This window comes from Hyla sarda, chromosome 6 (genome assembly GCF_029499605.1).
Source record: "Hyla sarda isolate aHylSar1 chromosome 6, aHylSar1.hap1, whole genome shotgun sequence".
Lineage (NCBI taxonomy): Eukaryota > Metazoa > Chordata > Amphibia > Anura > Hylidae > Hyla > Hyla sarda.
The window spans coordinates 11,297,001-11,314,959 of record NC_079194.1 but is presented as its reverse complement, the minus strand read 5'-3'; the positions used below and the strand labels follow the sequence as shown (position 1 = coordinate 11,314,959).

The window sequence follows — 17,959 nt, the reverse complement described above, 5'->3', positions numbered from 1 at the left end:
GTTAGTGTAACAATACATCAGATACTATTATATACTGGGGGTGTAGTGTAACAATACATCAGATACTATTATATACTGGGGGTGTTAGTGTAACAATACATCAGATACTATTATACACTGGGGGTGTTAGTGTAACAATACATCAGATACTATTATATACTGGGGGTGTTAGTGTAACAATACATTAGATACTATTATATACTGGGGTGTAGTGTAACAATACATCAGATACTATTATATACTGGGGGTGTTAGTGTAACAATACATCAGATACTATTATATACTGGGGGTGTTAGTGTAACAATACATCAGATAATATTATATACTGGGGGTGTAGTGTAACAATACATCAGATACTATTATATACTGGGGGTGTAGTGTAACAATACATCAGATACTATTATATACTGGGGGTGTAGTGTAACAATACATCAGATACTATTATACATTGGGGGTGTAGAGTAACAATACATCAGATACTATTATATACTGGGGGTGTTAGTGTAACAATACATCAGATACTATTATATACTGGGGGTGTTAGAGTAACAATACATCAGATACTTAGAATAGTGACACTTATAAATCATTCCTATAGTGACATGTTTCACCCCCAAAAAGACATCATAGGGGGAACATGTTGTGCAAAAACAAAAAAATAGTTAAAAAAATGTATCTACCCCTCCCCCAAAACGTTTTTTAATAACATTTACATGGTAATTCATAGGTACACCAAATAGTACATACAAAAAATACAACCTCTCTAAGAGCTATTTTGATACAAATATAATAAGTTTATACCATGTAACTGCATCAACAAGATGGGGAAAAAAAATGCTGCTTGGTCATAAGGTCCCAAATAGGCCGCGTCACTAAGGGGTTAAGTATTCTAGGTTTTTTAAATAGTAAAGAGACGGTAAATTCTGGCGAATGACTTTTTACTCTGCCGTTTGTTTTCACTTCCTGCTCGGTTTCCTGTACATTTGTGTTATGTCTTCTCCTCTATATGATTACACCCTCGTGCCCCCCGGCCGTATATGTCCGATCCCACAACCCCCTCCTCTAATGCCAGCGTTTTCTCTAAATCCGTTCCCCAACACGTCCGGCAATCAGTTGTAATAAAAAAAACTTACAAACAAAATGTATTGGCAATATGCAAAATGTTAAACATTAGATGTCGTCTGCAGCTATAACGAATTTCAGCAAATCATTCTCATGTAGTCTTCTACCTGGTGCCACCTCCCATGTGTCTCCTAGGATAGACCTGGCCCTGAGTGCGGAAAATAGAAATGAAAATTTTAAATGTTTTTGCACTTTGGAACATTTTGTTACACGAAATGTTAGCATGTGAAATTATATATGTGTATATTTTTGTGTATTTATTGTAAGGATTTCACCCTGGGGACCTCTGGGATTGTCCTTGACACCGCCACAGGACACGTTTCCACTTCAATAAACCGGCAAACAACAGTACTTTATCCAAGTCCGGCCCCCTGCCAGCTTTATTAGACAGGTTTCAGGATAAATAAAAACATAACACAGGAACCAAACAAAATCCTAGACCGTCCAGTCACTAACTAAACAATCCAGCATGCCCTGTCTACCAACTGGTGGGCTTTTCCTAGGCAGTTAAACTTATGCCTCCTGCAACCTTCTATTCACTGTTTACACACAGCGTTTGCAACGTCTTGCTGTGTTTCTCGTCCACACCACTCTTTGGGGCCACTCACAGCTCGGGCTGTGTGTTCCTCAGCAGGACCCCTGCCTCCCCCCACAGCCACCTTGCTTTCTTCTAGGGAGAGCCCAGATTATTCTGTTTGGCTTCCTTTTAAACACACCTCCCCTCCCTGCTACCTAATTAATTAGGCCACAGGTGGAGGTTTCTCCAGGGTTAACTAGGGAAATACACCCTTCCCTTGCCACACTGTCACAATATACATATATATATATAAATATATATATATATATATATATTAAATAGAATGTCTGGGAAGGAACCGGCACTGTGTTCAGAACTCCAGGTCCAGGTGGGTGCATTGCTGCTTTGGACAGGACTCAATGTCCCGTGAACTTCACATCCAAGAAGAAAAAGAAGCGGCACTCCGAGGAACCATAAAAAATACCATGGTTTATTCACCCATCGTGTTACAGTGCTACGTTTCGGTCTTCACAATGAGACCTTTCTCAAGCCCTTGAGAAAGGTCTCATTGTGAAGACCGAAACGTAGCACTGTAACACGATGGGTGAATAAACCACGGCATTTTTTTATGCTTCCTCGGAGTGCCGCTTCTTTTTTAATATATATGAGATATATAGTGCATACATGGTTAATCATTATTTCAATCCTCCGTCCCTTTTCTTTCCGAAAACCTGTTTGCTTCCCTTCCAACATCTATTTGATCCTGATTAGAACCGAAGCCCTAAAGGCGTCCTTCAATTGGGTGAAATGTAATCTTATGGAATATATGGACTTGGCTATTCCAAAACACCAATATTAAATTACATCTATTTATAATGCTCTTATTTTAATTAAACAAAAGCTTTTCATGTCACTGAGCCTGAGAGTTTAACCCTGACCAATACTCGAATAAGCGGCGAGAGGAGTGGGCTCCAAGGCGCTTTTTTTCTTCGCTATCTGACGATGGGACCGAGACTGTCAAACTTCTAAGTGATTCCAGATGTTTCTCTTTCTGATGCATCATATTCAGTAGTTTTGACGATCCTGATTCTAAGCAAAGCCCTAAAGGCGTCCTTCCATTGGGTGAAGTGTATGTTTGGATTAAAGAAGCAGAAGATCCAGCACTATTCTTTGCAGTTTTATTGTAACACAGCACTCGGATAAAATCGCATGCGCTCGAAACGCGTTTGATGTGTTGGCCGATTTTATCCGAGTGCTGTGTTACAATAAAACTGCAAAGCCCTAAAGGCGTCCTTCCATTGGGTGAAGTGTATGTTTGGAATAAAGAAGCAGAAGATCCAGCACTATTCTTTGCAGTTTTATTGTAACACAGCACTCGGATAAAATCGCATGCGCTCGAAACGCGTTTGATGTGTTGGCCGATTTTATCCGAGTGCTGTGTTACAATACAGCTGCAAAGAATAGTGCTGGATCTTCTGCTTCTTTGTTCTACTATTGGGTGTTGGCTGGACACCGATCCGTGCACATTGGAGGGGTTTTGGTGAGCTGGACAAGTGTATGTTTGGAACGTATGGACTTGGCTATTACACGACACCAATGCTCTTTATTTTCTTTAAAAAATATATATATATTTTAAAAAACTTAATGTCACCGAGAATAAGTGTTTAAACCCTGACCGATCAGTAGAATGGGCGGGTAGATCAGTGTGCTCCAGCGCACTTCTCTCTGCGCTGTCGATGGAACCGAGATCGTCTAATTTCTAGTTTATTCCAGATGTTTCTTTGTCTGAGGCATCATATACAGTAGTATTGACGATCCTGATTAGAAGTGAAGTCTTAAAGGGGTACTCCTGTGGATTATTATTATTATTATTTTTTAAATCAACTGGTGCCAGAAAGTTAAACGGATTTGTAAATTACTTCTATATAAAAATCTTAATCCTTCCAGTAGTTATCAGCTGCTGTATGTTCCATAGGAAGTTCTTTTCTTTTTGAATTTCTTTTCTGTCTGACCACAGTGCTCTCTGCTGACACCTCTGTCCATGTCAGGAACTGTCCAGAGCAGGAGAGGTTTGCTATGGGAATTTGCTCCTATTCTGGACAGTTCCTGACATGGACAGAGGTGTCAGCAGAGAGCACTGTGGTCAGACAGGAAAAAACTACACAACTTCCCGTGGAGCATACAGCAGCTGATAAGTACTGGAAGGATTTAAATGTTTAAATAGAAATAATTTACAAATCTGTTTAACTTTCTGGCACTAGTTGATAAAAAAAAAATATATATATATATATATATATATGTTTTCCACTGGAGGACCCCTTTAAAGGCATTCTTCCATTGGGTGAAGTGTAACCTTGGAATGTATGGATTTGGCTATTTCAAAACTCCAATATTCTTAATCGTCTTTTTCTTTATTTTTAAAAACTTTTCATGTCATAGAGATATGTTTCTTTGTGTAATGTATTATACACTGCTCAAAACAATAAAGGGAACACTAAGATAACACATCCTAGATCTGAATGAATTAACTAATCGTATGAAATACTTTCGTCTTTACATAGTTGAATGCGCTGACAACAAAATCATCACAAAAATTATCAATGGAAATCAAATGTATCAACCCCTGGAGGTCTGGATATGGAGTCACTCAACATCATAGAGGAAAACCCCACTACAGGCCGATCCAACTTTATGTAATGTCCTTAATACAAGTCCCAATGAGGCTCAGTAGTGTGTGTGGCCTCCACGTGCCCGTATGGCCTCCCTACAACGCCTGGGCATGCTCCTGATGAGGAGGAGGATGGTCTCCTGAGGGATGTCCTCCCAGACCTGGACTAAAGCATCCGCCAACTCCTGGACAGTCTGTGGTGGATGGAGCGAGACGTCCCAGATGTGCTCAATCGGATTCAGGGGAACGGGCGGCCAGTCCATAGCACCAATGCCTTCCTCTTGTAGGAACTGCTGACACACTCCAGCCACATGAGGTCTAGCATTGTCTTGTATTAGGAGGAACCCAGGGCCAACCGCACCAGCATATGGTCTCACAAGGGGTCTGAGGATCTCATCTCGGTACATAATGGCAGTCAGGCTACCTCTGATAAGCACATGGAGGGCTGTGCGGCCCCCCCCCCCCCCAAAAAAAATGCCACCCCACACCATTACTGACCCACCGCCAAACTGGTCATGCTGGAGGATGTTGCATGCAGCAGAACGTTCTCCACGGCGTCTCCAGACTCAGTCACGTCTGTCACATGTGCTGAGTGTGAACCTGCTTTCATCTGTGAAGAGCACAGGGCAACAGTGGGGAATTTGCCAACCTTGGTGTTCTCTGGCAAATGCCAAAGTCCTGCACGGTGTTGGGCCGTAAGCACAAACCCCCACCTGTAGACGTTGGGCCCTCATACCACCCTCATGGAGTCTTTTTCTGACCGTTTGAGTGGACACATGCACATTTGTGGCCTGCTGGAGGTCATTTTGCAGGGCTCTGGCAGTGCTCCTCCTGCTCCTCCTTGCACAAAGGCGGAGGTAGCGGTCCTGCTGCTGGGTTGTTGCCCTCCTACGGCCTCCTCCATGTCTCCTGATGTATTGACCTGGTAGCGCCTCCATGCTCTGGACACGACGCTGACAGACACAGCAAACCTTCTTACCACAGCTCGCATTGATGTGCCATCCTGGATGAGCTGCACTACCTGAGCCACTTGTGTGGGTTGTAGACTCCGTCTCATGCTACCACTAGAGTGAAAGCACCGCCAGCATTCAAAAGTGACCAAAACATCAGCCAGGAAGCTGAGAAGTGGTCTGTGGTCACCACCTGCAGATCCACTCCTTTATTGGGGGTGTCTTGCTAATTGCCTATAATTTCCACCTGTTGTCTGTTCCATGTGAAATTGATTGTCAATCAGTGTTCTTCCTGAGTGGACAGTGGGATTTCACACAAGTGTCAGTGACTTGGAGTTACATTGTGTTGTTTAAGTGTTACCTTTATTTTTTTGAGTTGTTTATATAGTTATTTTTTTCGATCGTGGTTAGGAATCCCTGGTTTTAGGGATCACCACCGAATGTTACACAACATACACTTTGCAAAAATCATCTTGTGTCTTGATGACCGTAGCAACGTGTGATTTACAGTGGGGATTATTCTACTCCTAATAGGGGTTCAAAGATGGTAGACCCAGGGGCCTGGTAGACCTGGTAGGCAATGACTGCAATGGAAGCCCATTGGCACCCTGCAGTTGGTTTTCAGGGGTGCCGATGGGTTTCCATGGCAACTGGGTGGGGGACTAACAAACCAATCCCTCTGTAAACCACCTGGGGGCAGTAGTTGTCAGGACAAGCTAGATCCCATGTCCAATTCTGGCACTTTTTATACAATGTCCCCTGTAAGTAGCCATGACAGGCGGGGAGAGGATGTCGATGACTATAGCCAAAGTAATTCTAGTGCAAGATGAGAACAGAGACTTATAATCCTTTAGCTTTGTCTGAGATAAGAAAAACCTGGCTTTTTTTCCTTCTAGAAACAGCGCCACACTTGTTGATAGACTGTACCTGGTATTACAGCTGTTGCAAAACTACAACTCCCTGCATGCCCGGACAGCCAACGGCTGTCCGAGCATGCTGGGAATTGTAGTTTTGCAACAGCTGGAGTCACCTTGAAGCAAATTGACTGGGGGAAAAAAAAATTATGGGGTTGAATTACATTGATGTTTAATAAGTCTTGACTGGAAGTTGTCACGAGCTTTTACGAAAACCTCTTTAACCTTGATTTTATTACTTTGTTATAATCGGAACGTTACGGGACATAGATGAATTTGGACAAGATACGCAGGCGCCATTATTGTAACGTGATCTGGGAAACCAACAGGAAAACCAATTTTTACCAGTCAGTATAGGAGATTGTAGCGCTATTAGGCTGCCCCCTCTGCCCAGTGAGAGTACTAATTTTTGTGGTTTTTTTTTTCGTAAGGAGGAAACTTCAAACACAATGTAGTCAGACTAATAATACACAGACAGTTCTTCTCTTCATGTCTTTCTATTGAGCGCGTTGAGTAAACATCAACAGTGCAGGGAGAAAAGGGTAAGTGAACACTAGACTGTAATTACCTGTATATCCTGCCTTTTCACAACAATCGCCTCTGGGATGCCTTGTATGTAGCATTGTTTAAAGGGGAACTCCACCCCTAGACATCGTATCCCCTATCCAAAGGATAAGGGGATAAGATGTGTGATTGGGGGGGTCTAGCCCCTGGGACTCCCTGTGATCTCCAGGCTGGCACCCCAGTAATCTGCATGCATGGAGTGAACTCCGCTCCGTGCCGGATTACAAGTGACCACAGCCGTCCCACCGCCTCCATATATCTCCCATAGACATTAATAAGGGGGGGGGGCGTGACAACCATGGCCACTCTAAGCCTTGCACAGCAGCTGGCGTTCTGAACAGCGGCCGGACACCCCCCTCCCCCTGTCATAAAAAAAAAAAAAACTTTTCATGTCACAGAGTGTTTAAAGAGTGCCCGTCATATCCCACAAAAAAATGTATAATTTTTGTGTCTAGTGCCTATTTTTCTCTCACAAATACCTTCTATCTGTTGCTCACTTGCTTTGGCATCCTGTGCTCAGGAGGGGGCGTGTCCTCCTCACTTGTGTGTCTAGCGCCTGTTTTTCTCTCACAAATACCTTCTATCTGTTGCTCACTTGCTTTGTCATCCTGTGCTCAGTAGGGGGCATGTCATCACTCGGCATTACTCCTCTTCCTCCCTGAGTCTGCTGTGCTGGGTATCTTCATCCAATCACTGCAGGCTGCTCTGTAGCCCCCTCCTCTCTGTTTTCATGCTGCCGTCTGATAGGACAGGAGTGAGAACAGAGGAGTGCTAGTCCTGCCCTCACTTCCTGGACTTTGTCCCTGCCTGTGCTTCAGCCTGGACAAAGATTATGCTGCAGCCGGACAGGATTATGTTCTGGATAATATATATATATTTTTTTTTATAAGCCATGAGTTCTATAAAAAAGGAAATCAAATTTTCTTATAAAGTCTATAAGAAAGGTTAAAGGGGTATTCCAGGCAAAAACTTTTTTTTTATATATCAACTGGCTCCGGAAAGTTAAACAGATTTGTAAATTACTTCTATTAAAAAATCTTAATCCTTCCAATAGTTATTAGCTTCTGAAGTTTTCTGTCTAACTGCTCAATGATGATGTCATGTCACGGGAGCTGTGCATGATGGGAGAATATCCCTTGCATGATGGGAGAATATACCCATAGGAGCTGGACAGCTCCCGGGACGTGAGTCATCAGAAAGCAGTTAGACAGAAAACAGCAACTCAACTTCAGAAGCTAATAACTATTGGAAGGATTAAGATTTTTTAATAGAAGTAATTTACAAATCTGTTTAACTTTCCGGAGCCAGTTGATATATAAAAAAAAGTTTTTGCCTGGAATACCCCTTTAAACTTACATTATGTTACTGTCTTGGTTAAGTGGTTTAGAAGTGGCAGAGAACACGCCAAGCGCAGACCTATCCTGGCTCTATCTAGTGATCGGACTCCGACCAATCAAAACTTCTAATCTGTCTCTATGACTAAGTTGATTTCCTTGTGCACATTAGGATTTTGTCTTGTTGGGTCTCATCTCTCTTCGGCTTGAGGTTATGAACCGTTGCCCCTTACGTTTTCATTGTTCCTTCAATGATCAAAAGGTGTCGAGGTTCTGAGCAGCGAAGCCACCCAAAACCCTCTACATAAGTGTTCTCAAACTCTTGCCCTCCAGATGTGGCAAAACTTCAACTCCCAGCATGCCCGTCCGGCATGCTGGGAGTTGAAGTTTTGCAACATCTGGAGGACTTCAGTTAAAAGACCACTGCACAAAGGGACGAGATGAGAGGGAAGACTTGAATTAACTTTCAGCGACAGTGAGGATCCTCTGGAGAAGGCAGACAGGCTTTTGGCTGTCCGGGAATGCTGGGAGTTGAAGTTTTGCAACATCTGGAGGACTTCAGTTAAAAGACCACTGTACAAAGGGACGAGATGAGAGGGAAGACTTGAATTAACTTTCAGCGACAGTGAGGATCCTCTGGAGAAGGCAGACAGGCTTTTGGCTGTCCGGGAATGCTGGGAGTTGAAGTTTTGCAACATCTGGAAGGCCACAGTTTGAGGCCACTGCTCAATATACAGTGTACATACAGTGTGATAATGGCATCCCAGTATCCAACTAACCCGATGTGGTAATCACAAATGCTTCTTCAGGGCTTCCCCTGAGTAAGCATCCTTGCAAAACACGTCGGATTGGTGAGATACTGAGGTGCCAGAATTCATTTACCAGGTTTAGGCTATGTTTACTGCAAGCAGTTATTTTATTAATTTTTTAGTCCAATCAGATCCTACCAAATAAGTGGACACCAGACAGACCTGATTAAAGTCGATGGCATCATAACGTAATCTGTGACAGAGGACCCAAATGGTTCTAACAAAAATGTGTAGAAATCTTAAAGGGTACCTCTCATCAAATAAACTTTTGATATATTTTAGATTAATGAATGTTGAATAACTTTCCAATAGCATGTTAATGGAAAATATGCTTCTTTCTATTGTATTTTTCCCGATCAGTCCTGTCAGCAAGCATTTCTGACTCATGCTGGAGTCCTAAACACTCAGAGCTGCCAGCCTGCTTTGTTCACAGCCAAACAGGCTGTGAACAAAGCAGGCTGGCAGCTCTGAGTGTTCTCCTTTGTGAACAAAGCAGACTGGCAGCTCGTAGTGTTTAGGACTCCAGCATGAGTCTGAAATGCTTGCTGCCAGGACTGTTAGGGAGACCCCTAGTGGTCATTTCTTCAAAGGGGAAAATTAAATAGAAAGAAGCATATTTTTTTAATAACATGCAATTCTAAAGTTATTCTGCAGACATTAATCTATAATATATCAAAAGTTTTTTTGATGAGAGGTACCCTTTAAAATATGCTTTTGGCCAATGTAAGAAAATGATTGTAGAATCAATGTCTGATTGGTGGAAGCCAACTGCTCCGCCCACCGATCATGAGAATGTCCTGTGTCCCCTGGCTGGATTGAGCATTGTTGGTGGGGAAACCCCCTACATTGAGTAGAGCTCCGGTAAAACCCACATGTCCAATCTCATCTCCTTAACCGTATCACAAGTTCCTGTTTTGGCCGGAACGCGCTGCTTCTGGTCTATATTCTGGCTTTGGGCTTTGTCCAAGGACAAGTATCCCTGACAAAGCTGAGAGATTCCGAAAAGTCGTAGAGTTCTCTTTCCTATGCATCCCACAGGGGATTCCTCCGGTCAGGCTGTCTCTGCAGGAGTCGTGCTATTGTCTTTTATGCAGGACTTGTACTTGTACATTAGCTTTTTTCTTCTTCCTTCTCCTTTTCAAGAAAGGCTCCGGAACACAATGCGCTTCATTTCATGTTTTCCTTTGATAGTGTTTGAATTTTCAATCTCGAGTGAAAATTATCAATTTTTTTTTCTTGCCTTTCCTTTGATGTTACAGTATATACTATTCATAAAGTTAGAAGTAGTCTCATGTAACAGGCTCACGTAAAAAGTATTTTTTTTTTTGTCTACGGAAGCTATAATCATGAAGCTATGCCCTCCCTCCTACTCTTGAGAACCGCAGTAAGGAAATAAAATCCCTTTGTATGTACACGACTTGTTACCAATGGTTCCCCATCTCACTGCTGAGGCCCACCACTTGTCCTGCTTCGTCAGTGGGGCAGGACAAGTGGTGGGCCTCAGCAGTGAGATGGGGAACCATTGGGAACAAGTCGTGTACATTCAAAGAGACAAAGATGGACAAAAATAAAACCAATTCATTTTGAAAACAATATTATCCATTTAAAAAAGGAAGAAAAAGCAGATACTGAGGACTAAATATTCGTAATTTTCACATCTGGACACCCTAGACAGCAGAGAACTGTAACTGGGTGGTATATAGTTTAAAAATAGCATTGTAATTGAGTAAAAACATAATAATAAAACAATAGCAACCAGTTATAAATTCTATGGAAAAAGAATAGCAAAGTGTACATACAGTGTGATAATGGCAGCTCAGTATCCAACTAACTAAATGCGTTACAAATGCTTCATCAGGGATTTCCCTGATGCAAGATCCTTGCAAAACACGTCGGATTGGTGTGATACTGAGGGGCTAGAATTGGTTTCCCAGGTTTAGTCTATGTTTATTGCAAGCAGTAGTTTTTTTTTTTGTCCGATCAGATTCTGATAAGTAAACGGACACCAGAGAACCCTATTAAAGTCAATGGGACTTGTAGGAGTCTGTGACGGAGGACCCAAATGAAGGTTCTAACACATGTGAACAAAAAGGACTATAAAGTAAGTGTGAGTAAGAACTAGTCTGATGTAAATGTGTATACAGAACCGTGGACAGCATGAAAATCCTTCACTAGACCAAGACTAATTCTTCACTTAAATGGGCACTGTCATTAAAATAATTTTTTGCATATGATACAGCAGGTGAAATAAATAAGATTTGTAATTTACTCCCTGTAAAAAAAAAAAAAATTTTTTTTATTTTTATGTCACTTTCATGGCCTTATAAATCTGGCCTCTAGGGGTCTCCCTTCTGGTCCAGACTACATTCCGTCTGCTCAAAAACACAGACTTTGGTCTACTGTTGGACTGGCAGGAGACCAAACTCAGGAAGTGCGGTCTGGCCATAGGCAGTGAATAGCACTCACTCTGCTTGTGTATGAAACAGCGAGTGCTGGTCCTTGTCTATGACCAGACTGCACATCCTGAGTTTGGTCTCCTGCCAGTCCAGCACGAGACCAAAGAATGTAGTCTCGACCAGAAGGGAGACCCCTAGTGGCCAGATTTATCAGGCCATGAAAGTGACATAAAAAATTTTTTTTTACAGGGAGTAAATTACAAATCTTATTTATTTTACCTGCTGTATCATATGCAAAAAAATTATTTTAATGACCTTGCCCATTTAAAGGAAAATTTACAACTAAGTCAATTTATATCCCCGACCATGTGGGGGGCTGGAGAAAACCACTGCCAGACATCTGTTTGTTTCTTTCAGTCCCCTTTGTGTTCCCTCCACATCGCTTTGTCTTCTCTCCCCACTAGACCACTTCTGTCCCCCTCCTCCAGACTCCTCTATTGCCCCCCTCCTCCAGACTTCTCTATTGCCCCCCTCCTCCAGACTTCTCTATTGCCCCCCTCCTCCAGACTTCTCTATTGCCCCCCTCCTCCAGACTTATCTATTGCCCCCCTCCTCCAGACTTCTCTATTGCCCCCCTCCTCCAGACTTCTCTATTGCCCCCCTCCTCCAGACTTCTCTATTGCCCCCCTCCTCCAGACTTCTTTATTGCCCCCCTCCTCCAGACTTCTCTATTGCCCCCTTCTCCAGACTTCTCTATTGCCCCCCTCCTCCAGACTTCTCTATTGCCCCCCTCCTCCAGACTCCTCTATTGCCCCCTCCTCCAGACTCCTCTATTGCCCCCTCCTCCAGACTCCTCTATTGCCCCCTCCTCCAGACTCCTCTATTGCCCCCTCCTCCAGACTCCTCTATTGCCCCCTCCTCCAGACTCCTCTATTGCCCCCTCCTCCAGACTCCTCTATTGCCCCCTCCTCCAGACTTCTCTATTGCCCCCTCCTCCAGACTTCTCTATTGCCCCCCCTCCTCCAGACTTCTCTATTGCCCCCCTCCTCCAGACTTCTCTATTGCCCCCCTCCTCCAGACTTATCTATTGCCCCCCTCCTCCAGACTTCTCTATTGCCCCCCTCCTCCAGACTTCTTTATTGCCCCCCTCCTCCAGACTTCTCTATTGCCCCCTTCTCCAGACTTCTCTATTGCCCCCCTCCTCCAGACTTCTTTATTGCCCCCCTCCTCCAGACTCCTCTATTGCCCCCCTCCTCCAGACTCCTCTATTGCCCCCTCCTCCAGACTCCTCTATTGCCCCCTCCTCCAGACTCCTCTATTGCCCCCTCCTCCAGACTCCTCTATTGCCCCCTCCTCCAGACTCCTCTATTGCCCCCTCCTCCAGACTCCTCTATTGCCCCCTCCTCCAGACTTCTCTATTGCCCCCTCCTCCAGACTTCTCTATTGCCCCCTCCTCCAGACTTCTCTATTGCCCCCTCCTCCAGACTTCTCTATTGCCCCCCCCTCCTCCAGAATTCTCTATTGCCTCCTCCTCCAGACTTCTCTATTGCCCCCCTCCTCCAGACTTCTCTATTGCCCCCCTCCTCCAGACTTCTCTATTGCCCCCTCCTCCAGACTTCTCTATTGCCCCCCCCTCCTCCAGACTTCTCTATTGCCCCCCTCCTCCAGACTTCTCTATTGCCCCCTCCTCCAGACTTCTCTATTGCCCCCTCCTCCAGACTTCTCTATTGCCCCCTCCTCCAGACTTCTCTATTGCCCCCTCCTCCAGACCTCTCTATTGCCCCCTCCTCCAGACTTCTCTATTGCCCCCCTCCTCCAGACTTCTCTATTGCCCCCCTCCTCCAGACTTCTTTATTGCCCCCCTCCTCCAGACTTCTCTATTGCCCCCCTCCTCCAGACTTCTCTATTGCCCCCTCCTCCAGACTTCTCTATTGCCCCCCCTCCTCCAGACTTCTCTATTGCCCCCTCTCCTCCAGACTTCTCTATTGCCCCCCTCCTCCAGACTTCTCTATTGCCCCCCTCCTCCAGACTTCTCTATTGCCCCCCTCCTCCAGACTCCTCTATTGCCCCCCCTCCTCCAGACTCCTCTATTGCCCCCCTCCTCCAGACTCCTCTATTGCCCCCCCTCCTCCAGACTCCTCTATTGCCCCCCTCCTCCAGACTCCTCTATTGCCCCCTCCTCCAGATTTCTCTATTGCCCCCCCTCCTCCAGACTTCTCTATTGCCCCCTCCTCCAGACTTCTCTATTGCCCCCCTCCTCCAGACTTCTCTATTGCCCCCCTCCTCCAGACTTCTCTATTGCCCCCCTCCTCCAGACTTCTCTATTGCCCCCCTCCTCCAGACTTCTCTATTGCCCCCTCCTCCAGACTTCTCTATTGCCCCCCCTCCTCCAGACTTCTCTATTGCCCCCTCCTCCAGACTTCTCTATTGCCCCCCTCCTCCAGACTTCTCTATTGCCCCCTCCTCCAGACTTCTCTATTGCCCCCCTCCTCCAGACTTCTCTATTGCCCCCCTCCTCCAGACTTCTCTATTGCCCCCCTCCTCCAGACTTCTCTATTGCCCCCCTCCTCCAGACTCCTCTATTGCCCCCCTCCTCCAGACTCCTCTATTGCCCCCCTCCTCCAGACTCCTCTATTGCCCCCCTCCTCCAGACTCCTCTATTGCCCCCCTCCTCCAGACTCCTCTATTGCCCCCTCCTCCAGACTCCTCTATTGCCCCCTCCTCCAGACTCCTCTATTGCCCCCTCCTCCAGACTTCTCTATTGCCCCCTCCTCCAGACATCTCTATTGCCCCCCTCCTCCAGACTTCTCTATTGCCCCCCTCCTCCAGACTTCTCTATTGCCCCCCTCCTCCAGACTTCTCTATTGCCCCCCTCCTCCAGACTTCTCTATTGCCCCCTCCTCCAGACTTCTCTATTGCCCCCCTCCTCCAGACTTCTCTATTGCCCCCCTCCTCCAGACTTCTCTATTGCCCCCCTCCTCCAGACTTCTCTATTGCCCCCCTCCTCCAGACTTCTCTATTGCCCCCCTCCTCCAGACTTCTCTATTGCCCCCCTCCTCCAGACTTCTCTATTGCCCCCCTCCTCCAGACTTCTCTATTGCCCCCCTCCTCCAGACTCCTCTATTGCCCCCTCCTCCAGACTTCTGTATTGCCCCCCTCCTCCAGACTCCTCTATTGCCCCCTCCTCCAGACTTCTCTATTGCCCCCTCCTCCAGACTTCTCTATTGCCCCCTCCTCCAGACTTCTCTATTGCCCCCCTCCTCCAGACTTCTCTATTGCCCCCCTCCTCCAGACTTCTCTATTGCCCCCCTCCTCCAGACTTCTCTATTGCCCCCCTCCTCCAGACTTCTCTATTGCCCCCCTCCTCCAGACTTCTCTATTGCCCCCCTCCTCCAGACTTCTCTATTGCCCCCTCCTCCAGACTTCTCTATTGCCCCCCTCCTCCAGACTTCTCTATTGCCCCCCCTCCTCCAGACTTCTCTATTGCCCCCCTCCTCCAGACTTCTCTATTGACCCCTCCTCCAGACTTCTCTATTGCCCCCTCCTCCAGACTTCTCTATTGCCCCCCCTCCTCCAGACTTCTCTATTGCCCCCTCCTCCAGACTTCTCTATTGCCCCCCCTCCTCCAGACTTCTCTATTGCCCCCCCTCCTCCAGACTTCTCTATTGCCCCCCCCCTCCTCCAGACTTCTCTATTGCCCCCTCCTCCAGACTTCTCTATTGCCCCCCTCCTCCAGACTTCTATATTGCCCCCCCTCCTCCAGACTTCTCTATTGCCCCCCCTCCTCCAGACTTCTCTATTGCCCCCCTCCTCCAGACTTCTCTATTGCCCCCTCCTCCAGACTTCTCTATTGCCCCCCTCCTCGAGACTCCTCTATTGCCCCCCTCCTCCAGACTTCTCTATTGCCCCCCGTCTCCAGACTTCTCTATTGCCCCCCTCCTCGAGACTCCTCTATTGCCCCCTCCTCCAGACTCCTCTATTGCCCCCTCCTCCAGACTTCTCTATTGCCCCCCCTCCTCCAGACTTCTCTATTGCCCCCTCCTCCAGACTTCTCTATTGCCCCCTCCTCCAGACTCCTCTATTGCCCCCTCCTCCAGACTTCTCTATTGCCCCCCTCCTCCAGACTTCTCTATTGCCCCCCTCCTCCAGACTTCTCTATTGCCCCCCTCCTCCAGACTTCTCTATTGCCCCCTCCTCCAGACTTCTCTATTGCCCCCCTCCTCCAGACTTCTCTATTGCCCCCCTCCTCCAGACTTCTCTATTGCCCCCCTCCTCCAGACTTCTCTATTGCCCCCCTCCTCCAGACTTCTCTATTGCCCCCCTCCTCCAGACTTCTCTATTGCCCCCCTCCTCCAGACTTCTCTATTGCCCCCTCCTCCAGACTTCTCTATTGCCCCCCTCCTCCAGACTTCTCTATTGCCCCCCTCCTCCAGACTTCTCTATTGCCCCCTCCTCCAGACTTCTCTATTGCCCCCCTCCTCCAGACTTCTCTATTGCCCCCCTCCTCCAGACTTCTCTATTGCCCCCCTCCTCCAGACTTCTCTATTGCCCCCCTCCTCCAGACTCCTCTATTGCCCCCCTCCTCCAGACTCCTCTATTGCCCCCCTCCTCCAGACTCCTCTATTGCCCCCCTCCTCCAGACTCCTCTATTGCCCCCCTCCTCCAGACTCCTCTATTGCCCCCTCCTCCAGACTCCTCTATTGCCCCCTCCTCCAGACTCCTCTATTGCCCCCTCCTCCAGACTTCTCTATTGCCCCCTCCTCCAGACTTCTCTATTGCCCCCCTCCTCCAGACTTCTCTATTGCCCCCCTCCTCCAGACTTCTCTATTGCCCCCCTCCTCCAGACTTCTCTATTGCCCCCCTCCTCCAGACTTCTCTATTGCCCCCCTCCTCCAGACTTCTCTATTGCCCCCCTCCTCCAGACTTCTCTATTGCCCCCCTCCTCCAGACTTCTCTATTGCCCCCCTCCTCCAGACTTCTGTATTGCCCCCCTCCTCCAGACTCCTCTATTGCCCCCTCCTCCAGACTTCTCTATTGCCCCCTCCTCCAGACTCCTCTATTGCCCCCTCCTCCAGACTTCTCTATTGCCCCCCTCCTCCATACTTCTTTGTCCAAGTGAGTGCCCCCTCCCCCTAGATTTGGGCTGATAAAACACCTCTACATATTTGCCCAAAACCTAAATATCTATATGTGTTAAAGGGGTATTCCGGTGATTTTTTTTTTTTTCCATATATCAACTGGCGTCAGAAAGTTAAAGCCGTACTCCACTGCCCTAGCATTCTAAACATTTTGTTCCGAATGCTTGTAGCGAGCGGCGGGGGGGTCGTGACCTCACAGCCACGCCCATTGTCCACACCACGCCCCCTCCCATAGACGTGACGTGATGTCATGAGGGGCGTGGTTGTGCCATCACAACTCCCGCCGCCCGCACCCAGCGTTCTAAACGAACTATGGGTGCTGCATGGAGATCGCGGGGCCCCCAGCGGCAGGACCCCCGCGATCAGACATCTTATCCCCTGTCCTTTGGATAAGGGATAAGATGTCTAGGGGCGGAGTACTCCTTTAAAGATGTTTGCCCATTGAAAGCATTTATCTCCTGTCCAAAGGGTAGGTAATGACTTTGTGATTGCTGGGGGGTCCTAGTGCAGGGGCCCCACCGTCTGAGGGCCAGCAGTGCTCTTGTGTGGCCCCCACTCCATTCACTGCTATGAGACTCATGGAGATCAAGAACTACCGGATTTTTCGCCCTATAGGTGCAAAATCTAGAAAAAAAAAGATTCTGAACCCAACAGTGATCTTCAACCTGCGGACCTCCAGATGTTGCAAAACTACAACTCCCAGCATGTCCGGACAGCCGTTGGCTGTCCGGGCATGCTGGGAGTGGTAGTTTTACAACATCTGGAGGTCCGCAGGTTGGAGACCACTGGTATTGGAGGTAATACTCACGTGTCCCCGACGCTCCGGACGTCTTCTTCCCCGGGATCCACGCTCTCCATTGCCGCCATCACATCACTACGCACGCCGCTCCTATTGGATGACGAGACGGCGTGTGCGACGATGTGATGACGTCGAAGGAGAGCGCCGGCCATACAGGGGATCCCGGCAGGGAGCAGACACCGAGGAGGCAGGTAAGGTCCCTCCCGGTGTCCTGTAAGCTGTTCGGGACGCCGCGATTTCACCGTGACGGTCCCGAACAGCCCGACTGAGCAGCCGAGTTAGTGTCACTTTCCCTTCAGACGCGGTGGTCAGCTTTGATCGCCGCGTCTGAAGGGTTAATACAGGGCATCACCGCGATCGGTGATGTCCTGTATTAGCCGCGGGTCCCAGCCGTTGATGGCCGCAGGGACCGCCGAGATAGGGGTGTATTCGCCGTATAAGACGCACCCACTCCCCCCCCCCCAGTTTTGGGGAAGAAAAAGTGCGTCTTATACGGCGAAAAATACGGTAAGTGGAGTGGTGGCCAGCTAAGTGCACTCTACTACATCATCCACCGGGGGCACTTGGGGACCGCCGTTATCTTGGTCCTGGGGCACATTTATCATCTCTCATGGTCCACAGTGAACGCCCTCATTGTGCTCCTATTTCTGCACCGTTGTCCACGTTATGTGTCTTGGATTGTACAGTCCGATCCACGTGCCAGATGCAATAAACTGTGCAACTGAGCCTAATCCACAGCATTTCTGCC

The 17,959-nt window shown here is 47.4% G+C and overlaps 1 protein-coding gene across 6 annotated transcripts in view; it reads left to right on the top strand.

Moving 5' to 3' along the window:
* LRRC8D (leucine rich repeat containing 8 VRAC subunit D) overlaps positions 1-17,959 on the top strand; it is a 112,701-nt gene that overhangs the window by 82,487 nt on the left and 12,255 nt on the right. For 2 of the 6 annotated variants that reach the window (XM_056523186.1, XM_056523185.1), the window contains exon 2: positions 10,863-10,979. The exons of the other annotated variants lie outside the window; for them this stretch is intronic. The gene's annotated coding sequence lies outside the window, so the exon portion shown is untranslated. The remainder of the gene's footprint in view (positions 1-10,862; positions 10,980-17,959) is intronic. 6 annotated transcript variants of the gene reach the window in all.